Source organism: Prionailurus viverrinus, chromosome X, assembly GCF_022837055.1.
Source record: "Prionailurus viverrinus isolate Anna chromosome X, UM_Priviv_1.0, whole genome shotgun sequence".
In the NCBI taxonomy this organism is placed as follows: Eukaryota; Metazoa; Chordata; class Mammalia; order Carnivora; family Felidae; genus Prionailurus; species Prionailurus viverrinus.
The window spans coordinates 47,686,291-47,702,628 of record NC_062579.1 but is presented as its reverse complement, the minus strand read 5'-3'; the positions used below and the strand labels follow the sequence as shown (position 1 = coordinate 47,702,628).

General features: G+C 39.1%; 1 pseudogene; it reads left to right on the top strand.

Moving 5' to 3' along the window:
- LOC125156972 (ubiquitin-40S ribosomal protein S27a-like) overlaps positions 1-9,437 on the top strand; it is a 33,164-nt pseudogene extending 23,727 nt beyond the window's left edge.
- The last annotated feature ends 6,901 nt before the right edge of the window (positions 9,438-16,338 follow it).

Sequence of the window (16,338 nt, the reverse complement as noted above, 5' to 3'; positions counted from 1 at the left end):
TATGAGTGAAGTCATATATTTGTCTTTCTATGACTAATTTCACTTAGCACAATACCCTCTAGGTCCATCCACGTAGTTACAAATGGCAAGAATTCACTATTTTTGATTGCCAAGTAATACTCCATTGTACATATATACCACTTCTTCTTTATCCATTCATCTATCAATGGACATTTGGGCTCTCTCCATATTTTGGTTATTGTCTATACTGCTGCTATAAACATTGGGGTGCATGTGTCCCTTGGAAACAGCACACTTGTATCACTTGGATAAATACCTAGTAATGGAATTTCTGGGCCATAGGGTAGTTCTATTTTTAACTTTTTCAGGAACCTCCATGCTGCTTTCCAGAGTGGCTGCACAAGTTTGCATTCCCACCAGCAGTGCAAGAGGGTTCCCATTTCTCCATATCCTCTCCAGCATCTATAGTCTCCTGATTTGTTCATTTTAGTCACTCTGACCACTCTGAGATTGTATCTCAGTGTGGTTTTGATTTGTATTTTCCTGATTTCTCTGCATCTTTGCCAACATCTGTCAGTGCCTGAGTTGTTAATTTTAGCCATTCTGACGGGTGTGAAGTGATATCTCATTCTGGTTTTGATTTGTATTTCCCTGATGATGAGTCATGTTGAGCATTTTTTTCATGTGTCCGTTAGCCATCTGGATGTCTTCCTGGAAAAGTGTCTATTTTCTCTTTTGTCCATTTCTTCATGGATTATTTGTTTTTTTGTTTTTTGTTTTTGGTGTTTGATAAATTCTTTATAGATCTTGGACACTAACCCTTTATATGTCATTTGCAAATATCTTCTCCCATTCTTTTGGTTGTCTTTTATTTAGTTTTGCTGATTGTTTACTTCACTGTACAGAAGCTTTTTATTTTGATGAGGTCCCAATAGTTCATTTTTGCTTTTGTTTCCCTTGCCTCTGGCAATGTGTTCAGTAAGAGGTTACTGTGGCCAAGGTCAAAGAGGTTTTTGCCTGCTTTCTCTTCTAGGATTTTGATGGGTTCCTGTCTTATGTTTATGCCTTTCATCCATTTTGAGTTTATTTTTGTGTATGGTGTAAGAAAGCAGTCCAGGTTCATTTTTCTGCATGGCTCTGTCCAGTTATCCCAGCACCATTTGCTGAAGAGACTGTCTTATTCCATTGGATATTCTTCCCTGCTTTGTCAAAGATTAGTTGGCCATACGTTTGTGGGTCCATTTCTGGGTTCTCCACTTTGTGCCATTGATATGAGTGTCTATTTTTGGGCCAGTAGCATGCTGTATGGATGATTACAGCTTTGTATTCCATCTTGGAAACCAGGATTGTGAAGCCTCCAGCTTTGGTTTTCTTTTTCAGGATTGCTTTGGCTATTCGGGGTCTTTTCTGGTCCCATACAAATTACAGGATTGTTCTAGCTCTGTGAATAATGCTGGTGTTATTTTTATGGGGATTGTATTGAATATGTAGATTGCTTTGGGTAGTATTGACATTTTAAGAATATTTGTTCTTCCTATCCAGGAGCATGGACTATTTTTTTTCCATTTTTTCTGTGTGTCTTCTTCAATTTCTTTCATAAGCTTTCTATAGTTTTCAGTGTATAGATTTTTCACCTCTTTGGTTAGATTTATCCTTAGGTATTTTATGGTTTTTTGTGCAACTGTAAATGGGATCAATTATTTGATTTCTCTTTCTGTTGCTTCATTGTTGGTGTATAGGAATGAAACTGATTTCTGTGCGTTGATTTTATATCCTGCAACTTTGCTGAATTCGTGAATCAATTCTAGCAGGTTTTTGGTGGGATCTCTTGGGTTTTCCATATACAGTATCATGTCATCTGCAAAGGGTGAAAGTTCGACCTCCTCCTGGCCGATTTGGATGCCTTTTATTTCTTTGTGTTGCCTGATTGCAGGTTAAGACTTCCAATACTATGTTGAATAACAGTGGTGAGAGTGGACATCCCTATCGTTTTCTTGACCATAAAGAGGAAAGCACTCAGTTTTTCTCTGTTGAGGATGATATTAGTGATGGACCTTTCATATATGTCTTTTATTATTTGGAGGTATGGTTCTTCTATTCCTACTTTCTTGAGGGATTTTATCAAGAAAGGGTGCAGTTTGTTAAATGCTTTATCTGCATCTATTGAGAGGATCATGTGGTTCTTGCCCTTTCTTTTATCGATGTGAGGTATCACATATATTGTTTTGCAGATAATGAACCAGCCCGGCATCCCAGGTTTAAATCCCACTTCATCATGGTGAATAATTCTTTTAATGTATTGTTGGATCTGGTAGGCTAGTATCTTTTTGAGAATTGTTGCATCCATGTTCATCATGGAAATTGGTCTGTAGTTCTCCTGTTAATGGGGTCTTTGTATGGTTTTGGAATCAAGGTAATGTTGGCTTCATAGAATGAGTTGGAAAGTTTTCCTTACATTTCTATTTTTTGGAACAGATTCAAATGAATAGATGTTAACCTTTCATTAATGTTTGGTAGAATTTCCCTGAACAGCCGTCCGGTCCTGAACTCTTTTTTGTGGGAGATTTTTTTATTACTAATTTGATTTCTTTACTAGTTATGGGTTTGTCCAAATTTTCTATTTCTTCTTGTTTCAGTTTTGGTAGTTTATATGTTTCTAGTAATTTGTCCATTTCTTCCAGATTGCCTATTTTATTGGCATATAATATCCCATAATATTCTCTTATTATTGCTTGTATTTCTGCTGTGTTGGTTGTGACTTTTCTGTTTCATTCGTAATTTTATTTATTTGGGTACTTTCCTTTTTCTTTTTGATCAAGCTGGCTAGGGGGTTATCAATTTTGTTAATTCTTTCAAAGAACCAGCTCCTGGTTTCATTGATATTTTCTACTGTGTGTTTTTTTTGTTGTTATTTTTTTCTGTTTTTTGTTTGTTTCAATAGCATTGATTTCTGCTCTAATCTTTATTGTTTCCGGTCTTCTGCTGGTTTTAGGTTTTATTTGCTGTTCTGTTTCCAGCTCTTTAAGGTGCAAGGTTAGGTTGTGTCTGAGACCTTTATTCCTTCTTTAGGAAGGCCTGGATTACTATATACTGCCTTCTTATGACCATCTTTGCTGTATTCCAGAGGTTTGGGGTTGTGGTGTTATCATTTTAATTGGCTTCCATGTACTTTTTAATTTACTTTTTAACTTCATGGTTAGCCCATTTATTATTTAGTAAGATATTATTTAGTCTCCAAGAATTTTTAGCTTTCCAAATTTTTTCTTGTGGTTGATTTCGAGTTTCATAGCAATGTGGTCTGAAAATATGCATGGTATGGTCTCAATCTTTTTGTTCCTGTTGAGGGCTGATTTGTGTCCCAGTATGTGATCTATTTTGGAGAATGTTCCATGTTCACTGGAGAAGAATGTATATTCTACTGCTTTAGGATTAAATGTTGTGAATACAGCTGTTAAGTCCATCTGGTCCAGTGTGTCATTCAAAGCCATTGTTTCCTTGTTGATTTTTTGTTTAGATGATCTGTCCATTGCTGTAAGTGGGGAGTTGAAGTCCCCTACTTTATGGTATTATTATCAATGAGTTTCTTTATGTTTGTGATTAATTGATTTATATATTTGTGTTCCTCCACATTTGGAGCATAAATGTTTACAATTTTTAGATCTTCTTGGTGGATAGACCTCTTAATTATGATATAATGCCTTTCTTCATCTCTTGCTACAGTCTTTATTTTAAAATTTAGATTGTATGATATAAGTATGGCTATTCCAGCTTTCTTATGTTGACATTAGCATGAGAGATGGTTCTCCATCCTCTTCAATCTGAAGGCGTCTTACAGTCTAAAATGGGTCTTTTGTAAATAGCATATTAATGGCTCTTGTTTTCTTATCCATTCTGTTACCCTATATCTTTTGATTGGAGCATTGAGTCCATTGACATTTAGAGTGAGTACTGAAAATTATTAATTTATTGCCATTATGTTGTCTGTAGAGTTGGAGTTTCTGATGGTGTTATCTGGTCATTTCTAGTCTTTGTTACTTTTGTATTTTTTTTTCTTCTTTTCTCCCCTCAGAGAGTCCCCCTTAAAATTTCTTGCAGGCTGGTTTAGTGGTCATGAACTGTTTTACTTTTGTTTGTCTGGGAAACTTTTTATCTCTACTCCTATTTTGAATGATAGCTTTATTGGATAAAGGATTCTTGGCTGCATATTTTTCTGATTCAGCACATTGAATATATCCTGACACTCCTTTCTTGCCTGCCAAGTTTCTGTGTATAGGTCTGCTGTGAACCTGATCTCTCTTCCCTCGTAGGTTAAGGACTTTTTCTCCCCTTGCTGCTTTCATGATTCTTTCCTTGCCTGAGTATTTTGTGAATTTTAGTATGATATGCCTTCTTGATAGTTTTTGTTAAATCTACTGGGAGTTCTCTGTGCTTCCTGGATTTTGATGTCTGTGTCTTTCCCCAGGTTAGGAAAGTTTTCCACTAAGATTTGCTCACATATATCTTCTACCCCTTTTTCTTTCTTTTCATTTTTTGGACCCCTATGATTTTGATGTTATTCCTTTTTAATGAGTCACTTAATTCTCTAAATCTTATATTGTTCTCTTTCGCCTAAGTCTCTTTCTTTTTTCTGCTTCATTATTCTCCATAAGTTTGTCCTCTATATCGCTGATTCACTGCTCTCCTTCATCCATACTTGCCACCATGGCATCTGTTCGAGATTGCAGCTCAGATGCAGCATTTGAAATTTCATCCTGACTACCTTTACCTCTTTTATCTCTGCAAAAAGGGATTCTATGCTATTTTCAACTCCAGCTACTATTCTTATTATCATGATTCTAAATTATGTTTCAGACATCTTGCTTGTATTTGTGTTGATTAAGTTCCTGGCTGTCATTTCTTCCTGTTCTTTCTTTTGGGTTTACTTCCTTCACTTCATCATTTTGAAGGAAGAAAAGGAAATAATAAATTAAAGAAATAAAAATTTAAATATTAAAAAAAACACAAATCAAAGATGCTAGATACTAGGTGTGTTTTGGTCTGTTTGATGAAAGAAGCTTGATAGAATAGAGAAAAAAAGGAAAGGAAAGGAAAGGAAAGGAAAAAGGAAAGGAAAAAAGAAAGAAAACATTTGAAAATTCAAAAAAACTGAATACAATAAAATAGAATAAAATGAAATGAAAGTAAATTAGAATTTTAAAAATTTACAAAAAAGTGAAAAACATACTAGAAAAAAATTAAAGAACAATTATTTTTATAAAGATGGAAAATAAAAATATTTTTTTATTTTTCTGTATTCAAGAATAAGAAAAGAAAAGAGAAAAAGAATTGAATAGATGAACCAACAAACAGAATGAAATACGATTGAAATTACATCCAATTTCCCCTAGAAATCAAACTATGTAGCACTTTATGGTCTGTAAACTAAGCAGGCAGAGAGATTTGTGGAGTTCCTCAAGAGCATGGATCGCCCAGTTGGGCAGCTCTTTTCTCCCTAGATGGTGCTGCTTACCTTACTGGGGTGGATTGTTGTGGTGCATGTAGGCATGTATGCACTTGCATTGGAGGAGTGCAAATGGCATCACCCAGCCACCCAGTCTAGTATCAGGACTCTGTGCTTTCCCCCACCTGTAATCAAGCACCCCTCCTTTGTCTCCAGCTTCCATCCACTCCCCCCCTTTACACTGTCTGTGACGAAGCCATCAGACTGCCACCTGCCTCCTGAGTTTTATCTCAGATAATTCTGTGTTTCCCTACCGCTCACTTCTGAGGGACTGCAGCTTTGACCCACTCAGAGCCTCTGGGGGAAGGTCTCACCTAGCAATGGCCAGTTGCTGGCCTGCCCCCACGAACACTCATGTGACTGTGCTGCTGCCAATGTCCAAAGACTGTGGCCAGGTGCCAGCCTGCCCCAGAAAAAGTTCACACAATCCTGTAGCAGCTGCATTTCAGGGATTATGGTAAATCACAACACGCATCTGGCTCCAGGCTTCAACCTTAACATCCTTGTTCAAACACCAGTGAATGTGCTTGTTCTCCATCATCCAATGGGAACTTTGGCTGTGGGAAGGCCACACAGCCTCTACCAAGTGTCTTCCCAGCTGGAGAACTGCTTCTCCCTGTGTGGCCCAAGGACACCCAAGGACCTTGTTCTCTGATCCTGGGGATTCACCCTTCCTGCCAGAGAACCACCAGGTAGATTAACCCTTCCTACCAGAGAACCACCAGGTATCAAGCTGTGGAGTTTCAGACTCTGCACTCCCCCTGTTTATAGAGTCTTAGTGAAATTTAAACCCTCTCCTTTCTCCTTTCTACCTTTTTTATTCAGTCCCTTGTGTCTGTGTCCACTGTTCCTCTTCCTCTCCAGCTGCTTTCGGGGAGGGTAAGGGGCTGCATTTCCTGTACTCTCCCCCATCTCTGTCATCTCTCTATAGGCAAAAACAGTTCCCTGCCCTCCTCAGCTTCTCTGTCCCCAAGTTCACCTCTCCATGCCACATACCTGCCAAGTTCTGTGGTTCTGTGGTTCAACCTGTGAAGATTGATGTGTTAATCCTCAAATCAGTTTTCTAGGTGTGCAAGATAGTTTGGTGTTGATCTGGCTACATTTCAGGGATGAGAGATGCACAAAAACTTCCATGCTGTTCCACAGTCTTGCCCCCTTCTCCTTTGATTTTTTTTTAAAATACAAGTCATTTTCTTTATTTTTCCTTTATTCTTTCTTTTTTTTTATTTGATGAGTCTGGCTAAGTGTTTATCAATTTTGTTACCCTTTTTAAAGGATCAGCTGTTGATTTCATTGATTTTTTTTTTGGTCTCTCATTTCTCTGTGCTCTGATCTTTATTATTTCATTCCTCCTACTCATCTTGGGCTTTGTTTATTCTTCTTTTTTCTAGTTCCTTTATATGTAACTTAGATCTTTTTTTTTATTTATTTATTTTTTAATTTTTTTTTCAACGTTTATTTATTTTTGGGACAGAGAGAGACAGAGCATGAACGGGGGAGGGGCAGAGAGAGAGGGAGACACAGAATTGGAAACAGGCTCCAGGCTCCGAGCCATCAGCCCAGAGCCCGACGCGGGGCTCGAACTCACGGACCGCAAGATCGTGACCTGGCTGAAGTCGGACGCTCAACCGACTGCGCCACCCAGGCGCCCCATGTAACTTAGATCTTTAGTTGAGCTTTTTGCATCTTTCTTGAGGTAGGCCTTTATTATTATATATTTCCCTATTAAAATTGTTTTTGTTCCTTCCAAAATATTTTGGGCCATTGCATTTTCATTTTCATTTGTCACCATGTATTTTTTTAATTTATTTATTTAAATTCAATTTAGTTAACATACAGTGCAGTATTGGTTTCAGGAGTAGAACCGAGTGATTCATTACTTACATATAACACCCAATGCTCATCCCAACAAGTGCCCTCCTTGGTACCCATCACCCATTTACCCTACCTCCCCACCCACCTCATCTCCAGCAATCCTCAGTTTTTCCTCTGTACTTTAGAGTCTTCTATGGGGGCACCTTGGTAGCTGAGTCTATCAAGCATCTGACTTCCATTCAGGTCATGATCTTGTGGTTTGTGGGTTTGAGCCCTGAATCAGGCTCTGGGCTAACAGCGTGGAGGAGCCTGCAACCTGATTCAGGTTCTGTGTCTCCCTCTCTCTCTGCTCCTCCCCCACTCGTGCTCGCTTGCTTTCTCTCGCTCTCTCTCTCACTCCCTCTCTCTCTCAAAAATAAATAAAAACATTAAAAAAGAGTCTCTTAAGTTGTCATGTATTTTTTTCATTTATTCATTTACCCTTTTGTTGTTTAGTAGTATGTTGTTTAGCCTCCACGTGTTTGTGTTGCTTCCATTTTTTCCCCTGTGATTGCTTTCTAATTTTATACTGCTGTGGCCAGAAATGATGCATGCTATGATTTCAAACTTCTTAAATTCATTTAGGCTTGTGATTTTCTCTGGAGAATGTTCTATGTGCACTTGAAAAGGATATGTATTCTGTTATTTTTAAACGAGATGTTCTGTATATGTTTGTTATGTTCATCTGGTCTAATGTGTCATTCAAAAAGACTACTTCCTTATATTTTCATTTTCTGCCTTAATGATATATGCATTGATGTAGGTGGGCTGTTAAAATATCTTACCATTAATGTATTTTTTTTCTCTATATGTCCTTTATTATTTGCTTTATGTACTTGAGTGCTCTAATGTTAGGTGCATTAGATAATCACAATTGTTATATCATCTTCTTGAATTGATCTCTTTATTATTAAGTAGTGCAGTTCTTTGTCTCTTGTTACAGTCTTCGGTTTAAAGTTTATTTTGCCTGATATATTGCTATCCTTCCCTTTTTTATCACTTCCATTTACATAATAAATGAGTTTTTTTCATGCCTTTACTTGCAGTCTGTATTTGTTTTTAGATATGAAAAACAGTATAGGCAGTATAAATATGAGTCTTGTATTTTTTAATCCATTCTTCTACCCTATGGATTTTGACTGGAGCATTTAGATAATTTACATTTAATTATTTATGGGTAAGTATTGCTTGACATTTTGTTTATATTTTCTGATTGTTTTGTAGATTTTCTCTATTCTTTTTCTCTTGCTCTCTTTCTTTGTAATTGATCAGTTTCTGTTGTGTTATGTTGGCTTTCTTTCTCCTTGTTTTTTTTTTTGTATCTATTTTAGGTTTTGGGTCTACAGTTACCATGAGGTTTGTATATAACATTCTAAGTATATAGCAGTCTATTTTAGTTTGATGGTCATATAAGTTCAAACACATTATTAAAAAATATTTTTTAAACTCTTTCTTCCATGTTCTATGTGTATGCTGTCATATGTTACATATTTTCATTCATAAATGCTTTTATGTTTTATTATGGACTTTTCTTTTCCACTTAAAAATGTTTACATATGCTTTGGCCACTCTACAGGTAGCAGCCTACTCAGTGCCCTCTCCTGTGTCCCTGGGCCTGATCCTTCTCTTCTTTTCCCTCAACCTCAAGTGGAACCGCTGGCAAGTTGCAGATTTCCATGAAAACTTTTATGGGGAAGATTATCACTCTTGAGATTGAACCCTCAGATACAATAGAAAATGTAAAGGCCAAGATCCAAGATAAAGAAGGACTTCCTCTTGATCATCAGAGACTGATCTTCACTGGCAAGCAACTGGAAGATGGATGTACTTTGACTACAACATTCAAAAGTAGTCCACTCTTCATCTTATGTTGAGATTTCATGGTGTTACTAAGAAAAGGAAGAGGAGTCTTTCACCACTCCCAAGAAGAAAAAACATAAAGAAAGTTAAGCTGGTTGTCCTGAAGTACTATAAGGTGGATGAAAATTGCAAAATCAGTAGCCTTCATCAGGAGTGCCATTCAGATGAATGTACTGGAGTTCTTAACATCAGACACTTTGACAAACATTATTGTGGCAAATGTTGTCTGATCTATTGCTTTAACAAACCAGAAGACAAGTAATTGTATATGGATTAATAAAAGATATGAACAAAAAGAAGTCTCTTTAATATTTTTTATAAAGCCAGTTTAATGGTGATAAATTCCTTACCTTTAGTCTGTCTGAGAAAATTTTTATCTCTCCTTTAATTCTGAATGATAACCTTTCCAAGTAAACTATTCTTTGTTATATATATTTTTTCTTTCAGCATTTTTAATGTATCATGCCACTCCCTTTTAGCCTGCAAAGTTTCTGGTAAAAAATCAGTTGATAGTTTTTATTAGGTTTCCCTCATACATGACATTTTGCTTCTCTCCTGCTGCTTTTTGGATTCTCTATTTACCTTTAACCCTTGGCATTTTAATTATTATGTGTCAGGGTGTAAACTTACTTGTGTTCATCTTGTTTGGAATTCTGTGATTCTTGAACATGGATGTCTATTTCCTTCCTTAGGTTAGGGAATTTTGCAGCTATGATTTCTTCAAGTAAGTTTTTTTTGCCTCTTTCTCTCTTCTGAGACCCCTGTAATGTGAATATTTGCTTGCTTGATATTGTCCAAGAGACCTTTAACCTATCCCCACTTTTTTTGTATTCTTTTCTCTTTTTGGTGTTGAGCTTGGTACTTTTCATTGTCCTATCTTTCATATTGTTGGTATGTTTTGCATCTGATAATCTACTGCTGATTCCTTCTAGTGTATTTTTCATTTCAGTTATTGTATTCTTCAACTCTCATTAATTGTGTTTTTTTTTATATTTTATATCTCTTGGTTGAAGGTCTCAGTGAATACTTCAACTCTTCTCTCCATCCTGATGAGTGTCTTTGTGATCATTACTTTAAATTCCTTATCAGGGATATTGCTTACCTTTATTTTATCTAGTCCTTTTTCTGAGGTTTTGTATTTTTCTTTCTTTTTGAACATATTCCTGTCTCCACACTTGCTTGACTTTCTGTGTTTGCTTCTATAGATTAGGCAGAAATGCTCTTTCTTCTAAATAAATGGTCTTATTTACAGTTGACCCCTATGTAGACTGTGTGTGTTGGTGACTTTTACTGTCTTACCGGAACTGTGGCTGGTGTGGGCTGGAAGTTGTACAGCAATCTAGGTTAGGCTGTCCCAGTGTAATGGCTAGAGCTGATGTGGGCCTGGGCCAGTGTGGTCCTAAGTCTCTACTCTCAGAAGGTGCCTTGGCAGGATTCCTGAACCTTAGTGGGTGCAAGCTGAGGAGTCCCGGTGCTCTCCACATAGTAGGTGCTCTGGAATGAAAAGATAAAACTACAGGGTATGCAAGCCAGTATGTTCAGAGGCTCTACATGCTGAGAGGATCTTCACAAAATACCTGAAGCTGAAGTGGGTGTAATCCAGGGTTTTTCTGGGCTCTGCATAGAGAGTGCCCTGGCAGGGCAGCAGAAGATCAGGCACGTTGTGGGCCAGGATGGCCTGAGTTTCTTTACACAGAGGGTACTCTGGGAGACAACTGAAGCTGAAGTAGGTGCAATCTAGGGGGATCCCGGGGCTGTCCACACAGTAAGCACCCAGGCAGAGTCGCAAAAGCTGAAGTGGCTACAAGTCAGATAGTCCTGGGGTTCTATACACAGAGGGCACCCTAGCAGGAGAGTTGAAGCTGAAGTGGTTGCAATTCAGGGATCCCAGGACTATCCATGCAGCAGACACCCTGGTAGGTCAGCTAACATTTATATACGTGCAGATCAGGGGTTTTCTGGGGTTCTATGTGCTGAGGGCACCCTGGAAAGACCGCTGAAACTGATGCAAGTTCAAGTCAGGTGTCCATGGTGCTCTGCAGAGGGGGTGCCCTAGTGGATCAGGACCTGGGGAATTGTGTAAGCTGGGTGGTCCTGGTATTTTCCATGCAGAGAGTGCTCTGGAAGGATAGCTGAAGCTGAAATGGTTGCAAGCTAGGGAGGTTCCGAGGCTTTACACACAGAAAGCTCCTTGGCAAGATAGTTGAAGTTATAGAGGGTGTAAACCAGTGTGTTCCAGGACTCACGGCAGAGGATGGCCTGGAGGGGCAGTTGGAACAAAAGCAAGATTATGCTAAGTGTTCTTGGGTCAATCTACACAGGGGGATCCTTAGCAGGATAGTCAAAACTTCACTGGGAAAGAGTCAGTGTGGTCCCTGGGCTATATGCAAAGTGTCCCCTGTCAGGACATCTCAAGCTAAAGTGGAAGCAAGCTAGGGTGTCTCAGGACACTCCACACTAAGGGTGCCCTGGCAGAATACCTGAAACTGAAGTGGGTGCAAGATGGGATTTCCCAGGGCACATAGTACAGGAGATGCCTTGGCTGCATGATTAGAGCTTAGGCCTGCACAGGCAAGGGTGTTTTAAGGCATTATGTGCATGGGGTAACTTGGAAGTGTGGCTGGAACTGAGGTAGGCATGGGCTGGAGGTTCCTGTGGGGCTTTTCACAGGGAACACCCTCGTGGTGCAGCTAGATCCAAAGCAAAGGTCAGCTTGGAGGTCCTAGAGGTCTCTGTACCAGGGGTGCCCTAGCAAACTATCTGAAGCCAAGGTGGTGTGGACCTAGAGTGTTCTGGGATACTTTCTTCCTGTGTCAGGCCAGACTGGGGAGATAAGAGGGTTTGCTTTTATCTGTTAAATATATTGGATGCAATATCAGGATGCATCACCTTAGCCCTCAGATATTCCTACGATCTCTCTCTCTCTCTCTTTAATGTTTATTTGTTTGAGAGAGTGAGAGAAAGAGAGAGAGAGATAGAGAGAGAGAGAGAGAGAGAGAGAGAGAGAGAATCCAACAGAGCCCGACACAGGGCTCTAGCTAACGAACTGTGAGATCATGACTGCAGCCAAGGTTGGATGCTTACCTGACTGAGCCACCCAGGTGCCTCTCAGAAAACATTGAATCACTGGAGTACAGGGTACAAGGAGGGAAAGTACAAGAGGTAGATCAGTAATGGCAGTTTAGAGTCTAGTAAATGATTTTAGACTATCCTGTAGACAAAGGGGAGCCATCGAGTGCTTTTGAGCTGGAGAGTGACATGATCAGAACTGAAGATTAGACAGAAGATGAAAACACACCTAAAACTGTCAGCAATGTGGTCTGCAAGTGAGGTTCTCTGCAGTGTTTGTCTCACCAGTTCATGACTTTACAGATTTTTCCTCTCCTACTTCACCCCTCCTAGGACAAACTCTGGGAGGCTGGTTAGCCAGGTCTCTGGTGGGAGCTCTCCATGGGCCCAACTCCACCTTCCTCATGGAAAATGAGGCTCAAACTTAGCAATGGAACACAATCCAGTTATGACACCTTATTTTCTACAATGATACTCTCATTGCCAAGCCTAAGTAGGACATCTCCACCCCTCAGTATGATGGGAATGGACAGGGATGGGGGAGACTGGAGCGGTTCCTTCTGCAAGAGGCTTTTGGAATAAGGCAAAGCTGCCTATACAAGTCTTTCTAAGGTTCATTATATATACAATTCCCTCTCTTTAATATGCCTAGAATAGAGACACCATTCTGTTTTATTTTAGGTAGGGAAGATACAGAAAGAAAGCTTAAAACTTTAGGCAAAAGAAGCACAGATTCCAGGCATTCATCAGAATTGGAGAGGGAAGTTATCCAGCAGAAAACCATCCTTTAGCTTGAGCACCCAAGGCCTGCCCCAGGCTTGGTCAGTAATGAAAAGCAAATTCTTTTGGGCAGACCCAAGTCTGAAACGCCATGGACATAAATCCTAGGCTTGTCAACAGCCTGAAACTTAAGAAGCATGTATGTCTGAGTAAGGTGTAAGTTACCTGCTGCCTGAACAAAATGACAATGAAGGAAACTTCTGCCACACTTCCTTCATGATTGATTGGGCTATGGCCAACACTATTGTCACTTTCTTGAAAGGCAGCTATGTGGGTGTCCCCTTTTCCTCTCTGTCATCCACACCTTCTTCATTCTTTATTTTTAAATTCTTAAAAAATATTTTTATTTACGCAATTATGAAATATTACCTTATACAAAAATGTATAAATCATGTGTAATTTAATGAATAATTATAAGTGAAAACCTATGGAACATTCTGCCCCACCATGTCTAGCTTTTAGGAATTCCATGCATCAGAAAAGACAGGCTATTTGCAACGTCGTGGATGGAACTAGAGTGTATTATTCTAAGCAAAATAAGGCAGGCAGAGAAAGACAAATATGATTTCACACATATGTGGAACTTAAGTAACAAAACAGATGAACATAAGGGAAAGGAAGGAAAAAAGATAAAAACAGAGACAGAGGCAAACCATGAGACTCTTAAATACTGAGGGTTGCTGAAGGGGAAGTGGGTGGGAGATGGATTAAATAGGTGATGGGCATTAAGGAGGACACTTGTAGGGATGAGTACTGGGTGTTATATGTAAGTGATGAATCACTGGGTTCTATTCCTGAAACCAAGACTACACTGTATGTTAACTAACTTAAATTTAAATAATGTTTTTTTTTAAAGAAAAGACAGGCTAAATAAGGAAAAGGAGAAAAAATATGCACTAATAGTAGGTTTTTAAGGGCTACACAGATCTCCCCCCTCTCACACACCCACATTTGATTACTGAGTGCCCACCAAGGCAGTTTACATAGTGAATATTCAATGAATGCTTTTAGAAGGTTAAAAACCAAAACAGAGTCAAAGATAAAGTCTCAGACATGCATCTCACACAGGAACACAAAGACCTACTCTATATGCTGCTGCTTAACAATCTCACATAGCACAACCACTCCAATGCCTTCTCACACACATTTGCATGGCACATATATCTATCTTTACATATGCTCTCACATGCACACATTTATGGATGTGCATACCTCTGTTCCTACACTTTTATCATTATATACTCACTTTCACTTATGCTTCTCCTTTATTCCCACAACATACCATTCTCACAACACACCACACACATGTGTGTGCATCAATATCCACATACATTTCCACCAACATGCACATGCAATCACACATAAAACCCTTATGCTCATATACACACCACACACCCCTCTACTTAAGCTCACACACTCACATTTCAGGCCCATATACAAGCTCAGGCACACACATATGTTCTCTCTCTCCCTCTCCCTCTCTCTCTCTCTCTCTCTCTCTCTCTCTCACATACAAACACACACACTTCTATTCATAAGCACAGCTACATTCTAGCCCCTAGCTATATCCATGTCCATGCACTCATATATGCCTCTTATCATATCACCTAAACCTAAACCTAAACCTAAACCTAAACCTAAACCTAAACCTACCTATGCTTATATACACACTCACATATGAGTTCTCTATCACATACATATTTCCATGAACATATGCACTCACATAGTTACTTCAACACACACACACACACACACACACACACACACACTCCTTCCCAAATATTCCCTCCATGTCCTTGCTCATAAAGAAAGAATGAGCTCAAAAGAAATGAGTTACTCAAGACTATTTCCATTACCCCTTCCAAATAATCATTCTGGGTTATTGTTTCTTTGTTGTTTATTGTTTGTTTGTTTACTTGTTTGTTTGTTTTTGTTGATGTTATTTATTTTCCAGAAACCAAAGAGTACTGTTTTCTACTTCTTTTTTTTTAATTTTATTTTATTTATTTTTTTTTATGTACATGCTTTTTTCTTTTTCTTTTTTTTTTTTTTTAAATTTTTAACGTTTATTTATTTTTGAGACAGAGAGAGACAGAGCATGAACGGGGGAGTGTCAGAGAGAGAGAGGGAGACACAGAATCCGAAACAGGCTCCAGGCTCTGAGCGGTCAGCACAGAGCCCGACGCGGGGCTCGAACTCACGGACCGTGAGATCATGACCTGAGCCGAAGTCGGAGGGTCAACCGACTGAGCCACCCAGGCGCCCCTTCTTTTTTTTTTTTTTATGAAATTTATTTACAAATTGGTTTCCATACAACACCCAGTGCTCATCCCAAAAGGTGTCCTCCTCAATACCCACCACCCACCCTCTCCTCCCTCCCACCCCCCATCAACCCTCAGTTTGTTCTCAGTTTTTAACAGTCTCTTATGCTTTGGCTCTCTCCCATTCTAACCTCTTTTTTTTTTTCCTTCCCCTCCCCCATGGGTTCCTGTTCAGTTTCTCAGGATCCACATAAGAGTGAAACCATATGGTATCTGTCTTTCTCTCTATGGCTTATTTCACTTAGCATCACACTCTCCAGTTCCATCCACATTGCTACAAAAGGCCAGATTTCATTTTTTCTCATTGCCACGTAATATTCCATTGTGTATATAAACCACAATTTCTTTATCCATTCATCAGTTGATGGACATTTAGGCTCTTTCCATAATTTGGCTATTGTTGAGAGTGCTGCTATGAACATTGGGGTACAAGTGCCCCTATGCATCAGTGCTCCTGTATCCCTTGGATAAATTCCTAGCAGTGCTATTGCTGGGTCATAGGGTAGGTCTATTTTTAATTTTTTGAGGAACCTCCACACTGCTTTCCAGAGTGGCTGCACCAATTTGCATTCCCACCAACAGTGCAAGAGGGTTCCCGTTTCTCCACATCCTCTCCAGCATCTATAGTCTCCTGATTTGTTCATTTTGGACACTCTGACTGGCGTGAGGTGATACCTGAGTGTGGTTTTGATTTGTATTTCCCTGATAAGGAGCGACGCTGAACATCTTTTCATGTGCCTGTTGGCCATCCGGATGCCTTCTTTAGAGAAGTGTCTATTCATGTTTTCTGCCCATTTCTTCACTGGGTTATTTGTTTTTCAGGTGTGGAGTTTGGTGAGCTCTTTATAGATTTTGGATACTAGCCTTTTGTCTGATATGTCATTTGCAAATATCTTTTCCCATTCCGTTGGTTGCCTTTTAGTTTTGTTGGTTGTTTCCTTTGCTGTGCAGAAGCTTTTATCTTCATAAGGTCCCAGTAATTCACTTTTGCTT